This window comes from Hyperolius riggenbachi, chromosome 10, assembly GCF_040937935.1.
Source record: "Hyperolius riggenbachi isolate aHypRig1 chromosome 10, aHypRig1.pri, whole genome shotgun sequence".
Lineage (NCBI taxonomy): Eukaryota > Metazoa > Chordata > Amphibia > Anura > Hyperoliidae > Hyperolius > Hyperolius riggenbachi.
In genome coordinates this window covers 256385551-256397700 of record NC_090655.1, presented here as the reverse complement: position 1 = coordinate 256397700, position 12150 = coordinate 256385551, and positions in this window count along the sequence as shown.

Genomic DNA, 12150 nt, shown 5'->3' with positions numbered 1-12150 from the left:
TTCCAAACATTTTTTTACAAATAAATAACTGCAAAGTGGGGTGTGCGTAATTATTCGGCCCCCTGAGTCAATACTTTGTAGAACCACCTTTTGCTGCAATTACAGCTGCCAGTCTTTTAGGGTATGTCTCTACCAGCTTTGCACATCTAGAGACTGAAACCCTTGCCCATTCTTCTTTGCAAAACAGCTCCAGCTCAGTCAGATTAGATGGACAGCGTTTGTGAACAGCAGCTTTCAGATCTTGCCACAGATTCTCGATTGGATTTAGATCTGGACTTTGACTGGGCGATTCAGATATGTTTTGTTTTAAACCATTCCATTGTTGCCCTGGCTTTATGTTTAGGGTCATTGTCCTGCTGGAAGGTGAACGTCCGCCCCAGTCTCAAGTCTTTTGCAGTCTCCAAGAGGTTTTCTTCCAAGTTTGCCCTGTATTTGGCTCCATCCATCTTCCCATCAACTCTGACCAGCTTCCCTGAGCATGATGCTGCCACCACCATATTTGACAGTGGGGACGGTGTGTTCTGAGTGATGTGCAGTGTTAGTTTTCCGCCACACATAGCGTTTTGCATTTTGGCCAAAAAGTTCCACTTTGGTCTCATCTGACCAGAGCACCTTCTTCCACATGGTTGCTGTGTCCCCCACATGGCTTGTGGCAAACTGCAAATGGGACTTCTTATGCTTTCTGTTAACAATGCCTTTCTTCTTGCCACTCTTCCATAAAGGCCAACTTTGTACAGTGCATGACTAATAGTTGTCCTATGGACAGAGTCTCCCACCTGAGCTATAGATCTCTGCAGCTCGTCCAAAGTCACCATGGGCCTCTTGACTGCATTTCTGATCAGCGCTCTCATTGTTCGGCCTGAGTTTAGGTGGATGGCCTTGTCTTGGTAGGTTTACAGCTGTGCCATACTCCTTCCATTTCTGAATGATCACTTGAACAGTGCTCCGTTGGGTGTTCAAGGCTTTGGCAATCTTTTTGTAGCCTAAGCCTGCTTTAAATTTCTCAATAACTTGATCCCTGACCTGTCTTGTGTGTTCTTTGCACTTCACGGTGTTTTTGCTCCCAATACAACCTCTGAGCCCCTCACAGAGCAGCTGTATTTGTACTGACATTAGATTACACACAGGTGCACTCTTTTTAGTCATTAGCACTCATCAGGCAATGTCTATAGGCAACTGACTGCACTCCGATCAAAGTGGGCCGAATAATTATGCACACACCACTTTGCAGTTATTTATTTGTAAAAAATGTTTGAAATCATGTATGATTTTCGTTCCACTTCTCATGTGTACACGACTTTGTGTTGGTCTTTCACGTGGACTTCCAATAAAATTGATTCATGTTTGTGGCAGTAATGTGACAAAATGTGGAAAACTTCAAGGGGGCTGAATACTTTTGCAACGCACTGTATGTATTTTTCTACTGAAAAACTGTCTTTAATATACTCAAAATCTTATCTAGATCCTTTAAGTTGATATAGTTCTTATTTTCTAATGTTAGTAGAGGAAAATGAACCAGGATAGAAAGAGCAAGTGTGGTTTGAATAATAAAATAACATATTTTTCCTATGAAAACGTTGTTATGCGTGACTAGGGGTGTGCCTGTGGCGGGGGCATGATCAGGGGTGTGCTAGAGCTAGTGTTGGGCGAACAGTGTTCGCCACTGTTCGGGTTCTGCAGAACATCACCCTGTTCGGGTGATGTTCGAGTTCGGCCGAACACCTGACGGTGCTCGGCCAAACCGTTCGGCCACATGGCCGAACTAAGAGCGCATGGCCGAACGTTCCCCGAACGTTCGGCTAGCGCTGTGATTGGCCGAACGGGTCACGTGGTTCGGACCCGAACGCGCTCTGATTGGCCGAACGGTCACGTGGTTCGGGTAAATAAATACCCGAACCACGTCATATCTCCGCCATTTGTCTGTGGGTTTAGCTTTGGGTAGGCAGGCAGGGTAGTTCGTGCTCCAGCCACGCTAGCCAGGGTCCCCCCCAGTCATTGTGTGTCGCAGCTGGGAACAGTAGTACACCGCTCGCTCAGCCACACTATATATAGCATTGTTTACTGCCACTGTGTACCTCGCTCAGCCACACTATATAGCATTCTGTGTACTGTTCTGTGTCTGCTGGGAACAGTAGTACACCGCTCGTTCAGCCACACTATATAGCATTCTGTGTACTGTTCTGTGTCTGCTGGGAACAGTAGTACACCGCTCGTTCAGCCACACTATATAGCATTCTGTGTACTGTTCTGTGTCTGCTGGGAACAGTAGTACACCGCTCGTTCAGCCACACTATATAGCATTCTGTGTACTGTTCTGTGTCTGCTGGGAACAGTAGTACACCGCTCGTTCAGCCACACTATATAGCATTCTGTGTACTGTTCTGTGTCTGCTGGGAATAGTGGTACACCGCTCGTTCAGCCACACTATATAGCATTCTGTGTACTGTTCTGTGTCTGCTGGGAACAGTAGTACACCGCTCGTTCAGCCACACTATATAGCATTCTGTGTACTGTTCTGTGTCTGCTGGGAACAGTAGTACACCGCTCGTTCAGCCACACTATATAGCATTCTGTGTACTGTTCTGTGTCTGCTGGGAATAGTGGTACACCGCTCGTTCAGCCACACTATATAGCATTCTGTGTACTGTTCTGTGTCTGCTGGGAACAGTAGTACACCGCTCGTTCAGCCACACTATATAGCATTCTGTGTACTGTTCTGTGTCTGCTGGGAATAGTGGTACACCGCTCGTTCAGCCACACTATATAGCATTCTGTGTACTGTTCTGTGTCTGCTGGGAACAGTAGTACACCGCTCGTTCAGCCACACTATATAGCATTCTGTGTACTGTTCTGTGTCTGCTGGGAATAGTGGTACACCGCTCGTTCAGCCACACTATATAGCATTCTGTGTACTGTTCTGTGTCTGCTGGGAACAGTAGTACACCGCTCGTTCAGCCACACTATATAGCATTCTGTGTACTGTTCTGTGTCTGCTGGGAACAGTAGTACACCGCTCGTTCAGCCACACTATATAGCATTCTGTGTACTGTTCTGTGTCTGCTGGGAACAGTAGTACACCGCTCGTTCAGCCACACTATATAGCATTCTGTGTACTGTTCTGTGTCTGCTGGGAATAGTGGTACACCGCTCGTTCAGCCACACTATATAGCATTCTGTGTACTGTTCTGTGTCTGCTGGGAACAGTAGTACACCGCTCGTTCAGCCACACTATATAGCATTCTGTGTACTGTTCTGTGTCTGCTGGGAACAGTAGTACACCGCTCGTTCAGCCACACTATATAGCATTCTGTGTACTGTTCTGTGTCTGCTGGGAACAGTAGTACACCGCTCGTTCAGCCACACTATATAGCATTCTGTGTACTGTTCTGTGTCTGCTGGGAATAGTGGTACACCGCTCGTTCAGCCACACTATATAGCATTCTGTGTACTGTTCTGTGTCTGCTGGGAACAGTAGTACACCGCTCGTTCAGCCACACTATATAGCATTCTGTGTACTGTTCTGTGTCTGCTGGGAATAGTGGTACACCGCTCGTTCAGCCACACTATATAGCATTCTGTGTACTGTTCTGTGTCTGCTGGGAACAGTAGTACACCGCTCGTTCAGCCACACTATATAGCATTCTGTGTACTGTTCTGTGTCTGCTGGGAACAGTAGTACACCGCTCGTTCAGCCACACTATATAGCATTCTGTGTACTGTTCTGTGTCTGCTGGGAACAGTAGTACACCGCTCGTTCAGCCACACTATATAGCATTCTGTGTACTGTTCTGTGTCTGCTGGGAACAGTAGTACACCGCTCGTTCAGCCACACTATATAGCATTCTGTGTACTGTTCTGTGTCTGCTGGGAATAGTGGTACACCGCTCACCCGCCACTGTATAGCATTGTGCTCTGTGTCGCTGCTGGGAATAGTGGTACACCGCTCACCCGTCACTGTATAGCATTGTGCTCTGTGTCGCTGCTGGGAATAGTGGTACTGTATAGCATTTCTGTACTGCCACTGTACTGCTGCCAGTCAGCGTGTACTGTAAGGATAAGTGAAATGAGGAAGAAATCCGGTGAAAGAGGGAGGGGCAAGGGAAGAGGTGTTTCCCCTGACGGTTCACGTACAGGCCACAGGGGAGCACCCAAGAAAACCCACTCAATACCGCCCATGTTGTCCAGGACAACAACCCTCACAAATCCAAAAGAACAGGACCAGATAATTACTTGGATGACCTCTCAAGCGTCCAGCAGTGGGTTAAGCAGCACCAGCACATCACGCACGAGGTCCGAGTCCTCAGCCAGTTACAAGGAGCCAGTGGGCACAAAGCTGACACAACCGGCAGCGACACCACGCACACAACTGCCAGATAACCAGTCCGATGAATTACCTCAGGACACAATGGGGTATTCGCAGGAGCTATTCCCAGCCCAACAAACTTCCACCTTTCAAAGGTCAATGGAGGAACAGCCAGAAATGTTGTGCCTGGATTCACAACCGTTAACTGTGGGAAATGCACCGCGCACTGAAATACAAGGCGAGTCCGAAGAGGACTCGGAAACCCAAATCCCAGAGCAATTTGGGCAGGAGGGGTTGCAATTGCAGGAGGTCGGCCGACAAGATCTGGAAGACGACGTTGGAGTGTGCTGCGCAGAGGTTGTTGTGGGGAGCTCTACTCCACGGCGGCGGCCCACAATGACATATGACGAGTTTGAGGAGATGGAAGAGGAGGGTATGGACAATGTGGACAGAGACCCAGATTTTGTTTGTGAACGAGAACATCGCCGTCGTAGCAGCAGCACAGATGAGTCTGTTGAAGAACCCACTGCTGCACGAGCTCGCCTTGTGCCACAAGGTAGGCGGCGCGCAATTTCAGGCACCACAAGCGTGGAAGTTCAAGTGAGAGGCAAAAGAGGAGCAAACAGAAATCGCCAGCAAGGAGGCAGGTGCTCCAAAGTCTGGGCTTTCTTTGAAGACTGCACTGAGGATGTTACCATGGCGATTTGCAAGGTGTGCAAGACCCGCCTGAGCAGGGGGAAAAGTATTAACAACCTCTCCACCACCAGCATGAGCCGTCACATGCTATCCAAACATCCCACTCTTTGGGCAAACGCGTCAGGACAGGGTACCAGAAACAACACTGCCTCCCTTGGGTTCACCAGACCCGCCTCAGCAGCAGCAGTAGCCCAGCCATTGCGTGGTTCACAACATTCACAAACATCAGACGACGCTGACACTGTCACTTTCCGGAGTAGTGCTCTTGAGGTCTCCCAGTGTTCTTCAAACACAACAACCAACAGCCCTTCCGTGTGCAGCGCTACGGTTCAGTTGTCTGTGTCGGAGATGTTTGAGCGCAAGAGGAAATTGCCAGCAAATGACCCCCGGGCCGTGGCAGTAACAGCCAGCATAGCCAAGCTTCTGGCCTGCGAAATGCTGCCATATCGATTGGTGGAGACAAACAGCTTCAAGGGCATGATGTCAGTGGCCATCCCACGTTACGTGGTTCCCAGCCGCTACCACTTTGCACGCTCTGCAGTGCCTGAGTTGCATGAGCACGTGGTCAGCAAAATAACCCGAAGCTTGAAGAATGCCGTTGCCTGCAAGGTTCACCTCACCACTGACACCTGGACGAGTGCGTTCGACCAGGGTCGATACATCTCCCTTACCGCGCACTGGATGAACCTTGTGGAGCCTGGCAGCGATTCCTCACCTGCTACGGCACGGGTGTTGCCCACGCCACAAACAGCTGCACCGCCGTCCCTCACACTGGATAACAGCAGCACCTACCTCTCTGACTCCTTCTCCTCCAACGCATCTCAAAGCTGTACCTCATCCGGAAACGCTAACCCAGCAGCAGTAGGATCGTGGAAGCAGTGCAGCACAGCTGTTGGCATGCGTCAGCAAGCGTTGCTGAAGCTAATCTGCCTTGGGGATAAGCAGCACACAGGGGAGGAAATTTGGAAGGGAATAAAGGAACAGACGGATTTGTGGCTGGCACCGCTGGACCTGAAACCGGGCATGGTTGTGTGTGATAATGGGAGTAATCTCATTCGCGCTTTAAGGTTGGCTAAGCTGACACACATCCCTTGCCTGGCGCACGTGATGAACCTAGTAGTTCAGCGGTTCCTGAGGACATACCCAGGCGTGGCCGATCTTCTGTTGAAGGTGCGTCGAGTGGCCAAACATTGTAGAACTTCCAGTACTGCTTCGGGGGCACTCGCCAAGATGCAGGAGCGCTTCAATCTCCCCCACCATCGCTTGCTGTGTGATGTCCCTACGCGCTGGAATTCTACGCTGCACATGCTAGCCCGCTTTTGCGAGCAGAAGAGTGCAGTGGTCCAGTACATGACGGCGCAGTACCGAGGCGCATCCGGCCAGCTGCCAAGCTTCTGTGGATCCGATTGGGCCAACATGTTGGACCTCTGCCAAGTCCTCCAAAATTTTGAGCAATCCACGTTGCTTGTGAGCAGTGACAACTCTTCAGTCAGCATTACCATACCACTGCTGTGTTTACTGAAGAGGTCGATGTTAAAAATCAAGGAAACAGCTGTCATGATGCAACTGGGGGAATCTGAAGGAGAAAACGATCAGCGTGATGGTACCAACATCAGGCCATCCGCCTCAGGGAACGCTGGCCCCAGCAGCTATGACGAAGAAGAGGAGGAGGAACAGCTGGAGTTGGAGCAGGAGTTTCATGCCACCACTGACGAGGGCCAGAGCGGTGCACGTTGGACTTCCACAATTCAACGCGAATGGTCAGCAGAAGCAGACCAGGAGGAAGGTGACGACTATGATGCATCACAACAACTATCACAACGCTCACAAGAGGATGATGAGGATTCTGGTGGGACTCTGGCACACATGGCTCAATTCATGCTAGACTGCATTGAACGTGACCCACGCATTGTGCGCATTCTGGACAACACCAATTACTGGGTTTATACCCTTCTGGATCCACGGTACAAACACAATGTTCCAAAACTGCTTGAAGACAGAGTCAGACAGGTCAAAATGGAAGAATACCAGCAGGCCCTTGTGGAGACTTTAGAGAGGAGATTGACATCCTCCCCCTCCTCTAGCCAGTTGTACGCAGACAGACTGACTTCCGCAAACCCAGGACGACCAGGAGGGCAGCAAACAACGCAAGCCGCAGCTAGTACCCAAAAGGGAATGGTATCGGCAGTGTCCTTGGAGTGGGAAAATTTTCTGACACCCATGCAGCAGCAGCCCACTGAACAGCAAGCGTGCAGATCCACCTCCAACACCGATCGCCTGGAGAAGATGGTCAAGGACTACATGTCAGATGACGTAGCTGTGTCTAACAATCCATCTGCACCCTTCAACTATTGGGTATCGAAGCTAGACACCTGGCACGAACTGGCAATGTACGCAATAGAGGTGCTGGCTTGCCCGGCAGCGAGCGTTATGTCGGAACGCTGTTTCAGTGCTGCCGGAGGCATCGTCACAGATCGGCGTATCCGCCTCTCCACAGAAAATGCAGACCGTCTGACTCAAATTAAAATGAATCAATCCTGGATTGGAAACGACTACGCAACACTCCAGGACCCCAACCAAGTAACATGACCAATGAACATCTGGGATGGTTTAGCGTTTCCGGTCCCTGTTTATTGAACCTCTCATCTGTATTACACTTATGACTGCATGGCGGCAAAAGCATTGCTATATCCGCACGCTTTTTGTCCTCATGCAAGGCCTGTGTTGTTGTGTCTCAAAAAGCTTGGCCTTCTCCTCCTGCGCCTGCTCCTGTTCCATCACGTCTGCTGCTGCTGGGTTAGCATTTCCAGTCCCTGTTTATTGAACCTCTCATCTGTATTACATTTATGACTGCATGGCGGCAAAAAGCATTGCTATATCCGCACGCTTTTTGTCCTCATGCAAGGCCTGGGTTGCGTCTCAAAAAGCGTGGCCTTCTCCTCCTGCGCCTCCTCCTGTTCCATCATGTGTGCTGCTGCTGGGTTAGCGTTTCCAGTCTCTGTTTATTGAACCTCTCATCTGTATTACATTTATGACTGCATGGCGGCAAAAAGCATTGCTATATCCGCACGCTTTTTGTCCTCATGCAAGGCCTGTGTTGTTGTGTCTCAAAAAGCTTGGCCTTCTCCTCCTGCGCCTGCTCCTGTTCCATCACGTCTGCTGCTGCTGGGTTAGCATTTCCAGTCCCTGTTTATTGAACCTCTCATCTGTATTACATTTATGACTGCATGGCGGCAAAAAGCATTGCTATATCCGCACGCTTTTTGTCCTCATGCAAGGCCTGGGTTGCGTCTCAAAAAGCGTGGCCTTCTCCTCCTGCGCCTCCTCCTGTTCCATCATGTGTGCTGCTGCTGGGTTAGCGTTTCCAGTCTCTGTTTATTGAACCTCTCATCTGTATTACATTTATGACTGCATGGCGGCAAAAAGCATTGCTATATCCGCACGCTTTTTGTCCTCATGCAAGGCCTGGGTTGTTGTGTCTCAAAGCGTGGCCTTCTCCTCCTGCGCCTCCTCCTGTTCCATCACGTGTGCTCTGTGCTGCTGCTGGGTTAGCGTTACCGGTCCCTGTTTATGGAACCTCTTCTCTTTATTACATTTATGACTGCATGGCGGCAAAAAGCATTGCTATATCCGCACGCTTTTTGTCCTCATGCAAGGCCTGGGTTGTTGTGTCTCAAAGCGTGGCCTTCTCCTCCTGCGCCTCCTCCTGTTCCATCACGTGTGCTCTGTGCTGCTGCTGGGTTAGCGTTACCGGTCCCTGTTTATGGAACCTCTTCTCTTTATTACATTTATGACTGCATGGCGGCAAAAAGCATTGCTGCTATATCCGCACGCTTCTTGTCCTCATGCAAGGCCTGGGTTGTTGTGTCTCAAAAAGCGTGGCCTTCTCCTCCTGCGCCTCCTCCTGTTCCATCACGTGTGCTCTGTGCTGCTGCTGGGTTAGCGTTACCGGTCCCTGTTTATTGAACCTCTTATCTTTATTACATTTATGACTGCATGGCGGTAAAAAGCATGCTATCCGCACGCTTCTTGTCCTCATGCAAGGCCTGGGTTGTTGTGTCTCAAAAAGCGTGGCCTTCTCCTCCTGCGCCTCCTCCTGTTCCATCACGTGTGCTGCTGCTGCTGCTGGGTTAGCGTTACCGGTCCCTGTTTATTGAACCTCTTATCTTTATTACATTTATGACTGCCTGGCGGTAAAAACCATGTTACCTGTGCAAAGAAACATGACATTTTCAGCATTTAAAAGACAATTTTTCCTTTGAAACTTTACAATCAATTTTCTCAAAAACTATAAGCTCTTTTTGCTAAATTTTTTTTTCCTCTTGTACCCACTCCCAAGGTGCACATACCCTGTAAATTTGGGGTATGTAGCATGTAAGGAGGCTTTACAAAGCACAAAAGTTCGGGTCCCCATTGACTTCCATTATGTTCGGAGTTCGGGTCGAACACCCGAACATCGCGGCCATGTTCGGCCTGTTCGGCCCGAACCCGAACATCTAGATGTTCGCCCAACACTAGCTAGAGCGTGATTAGGGGTGTTTCAAGAGTGTGGCCTAAGTGTCCCTCTTTCTTATCTCAAAATGTTGGGAGATATGGCTAAGTAGTTTGCATGTGCTAACCACGGTGCTAAGTAGTTTGCATGTGCTAACTACTTAGCACCCTAGTTACCACATGCAAAGCATGTTAGCACATGCAAAGTGCCTTTTCACTGGCGTGCTAACACTTAGCACCCTTTAGTGAATGGAGGCCAAGGTCTTGTAAGGATTACACAAAAAATTATCCAATTAACCAATATCAGTGCAGTGACAGAGCAGACAATGGTTTTATAATGTAAAAACAATAATGTTGGACCAGTACACAGGAGAGTATTCTTGTAAAGGTGCCATACATTACTCGATTTGTGGCATTGATATCTGGCAGATTTGATCAGAACGGTGATGCAACATGCCGGCTGATCATCATTTTGATTGATTTGTGGCATACTGGAAAGATCTTGCTCAAAAGGGTGTTCAGTGGTAGATTTCCTGACAAGTAGCACCTCCAGCTGGTCTCATCCATGTAAGTCTGTGGTGAGAAAAAAAAGGGAAATCTTGTGCTGCTGACACAGAGGCACATTTGGAGAGTAAATGTGCGTACCCACTGGCAGCTCCTAAATGCCTGGATGATTGGCAGACTTGAAAAGGAGACAAAAAGGGAAAGGAGCGCTCAGTACTGTGATATCACTTCAATGTAAAAACACGCAAATAAAATTACACTTACAAAGTGTTAGATGGTAATCGCCTGTAGTAGGGCAAAAGCCCTGAGATGGTCCCAGGGGGCAGCCTCCCTCTCGCTGTGGTGGTGGACATTTGTCAAATGGTGGTGGAACGTGTGTCTGGGCCCCTCGCTGGACTTCCTGATGAAGACGTCCAGATCTGACAAAGACGTGGACACGTCGAATTGCATAGTGACATCACTGCTACTCGGAAGTCCAGTGGGGGTCCCAGGCTCGCGGTCCACCACCATCTGACGAATGTCCGCCTAAGCAGGCCACAGCAAAAGGAAGGCTGCCCCTCAGGGACTATCTCAGGGCTTTAACTCTACTGCAGGTGATTACCATGGTGAGTATTGCAGGCCCACCTGTCCACTAGCTTGCATCTTCCTATGTCCTGCATCCTTCTGCATTGCCAATGGGGGCGCCTGCACAATGTGAAACCACCACATGCACTGATGTCATGTAGCCCAGCAAAAAAGATGATGACCAGCACCGGCTGTTTTTTAAAAATGCAGGATTTTATTCACGTTAACAACTGTGAATAAACATAGCTCTGGACATCCGGCAACTTCCAGGATGTAACTATAGCTCTGAGTATTATAAGCTCTTTGATGCATGCAGGTATTCAAGGACCTAAAACAGCAGTAGGATGGGTCCCCATTGCAGCCAGGTCTGCCCACATAAACGGACGCCGTTTCGAACGGTTGCACTGTTCTTTGTCAAGTGAATCACATGCTATTCACTTGACAAAGAACGGTGCAACCGTTCAAAATGGCGTTTTTTGGTTGCACGGGAAGAGGAGACGGGAGCAGAGGAGACCACTGAGGAGGACTGGCTGCCTGAACAGGCCTCAGTGTCGGCAGGAGTGGCACTGGCAAAGGGGGTTCTGGTGGTGCTTTTAGTCAGAACACTGCAAGCGCCAGCTTCCTTCAGCTTCTTGAACGCCTCATGCTCGTGAAGTTGGCCAGGTGGTTGATGAAGCTGGAGGTGCCATAGTTGGAGGGGTTGCAACCTCTGCTCAGCTTCACCTGGCACACGTTACAAATGACGAACTTGCTGTCCACTGAGGGCAGATAAAAAAAACTGCCAGATTGGGGATTGTAATTTTCCCTTACGCCCTGATTGGGCTGATGCTGCTTTTTTTTATCCCTGCGGTGGTTTGGCCTGGGGTTGAGTGCAGGGATGGTCGCTGGATTCCACGGAATTAGGATTTCCGAGATTCAGTACGGCATTCGGTGATCCCGGTTCCGTTGCGTCGGAACAGAATTGCTATAGCGCTATGGTGGAATTTCCGCTGAAAAATATGAAATTCCGCGGAATGCAAAAACTTTTTCTGCCAGCAAACGGATTTCTGCCTAAAAATAAGAATTTCTGCTCGCCAGACTTAGAATTTCCACACAAACCTCCCCTCCTTCCTCCTTTCCTCCTCCTCCAGAGGGGGAGGATCTTGTCTTCCAGGGAATTGTAGGATGTCAAAAGCCAGCTCACATACATTGGCCAGGAATCGAACCCAGGCCTACCGCTTGGAAGGCAGCTATCCTCACCATTATACCACCAACACTACACACTACAATGCTGCATGCTGAAGCCAGCCTAGCATGTACCATTGTGATATACCCAAGAGAAAAATGAGCTTACTTAGGGAATTGTAGCATGTCAAAAGCCAGCTCACATACATTGGCCACGAATCGAACCCAGGCCTACTGCTTGGAAGGCAGCTATCCTCACCATTATAACACCAACACTACACACTACAATGCTACATGCTGAAGCCAGCCTAGCATGTACCTGTAACGATTGTGGAACTTCCTCCGTGATCAGCGCACAATGCGTGCGCTGATACGGCGGAAATCCTCCACAAGCGTATAATTGCAGGAACCCAGCAAAAGGTGCTACG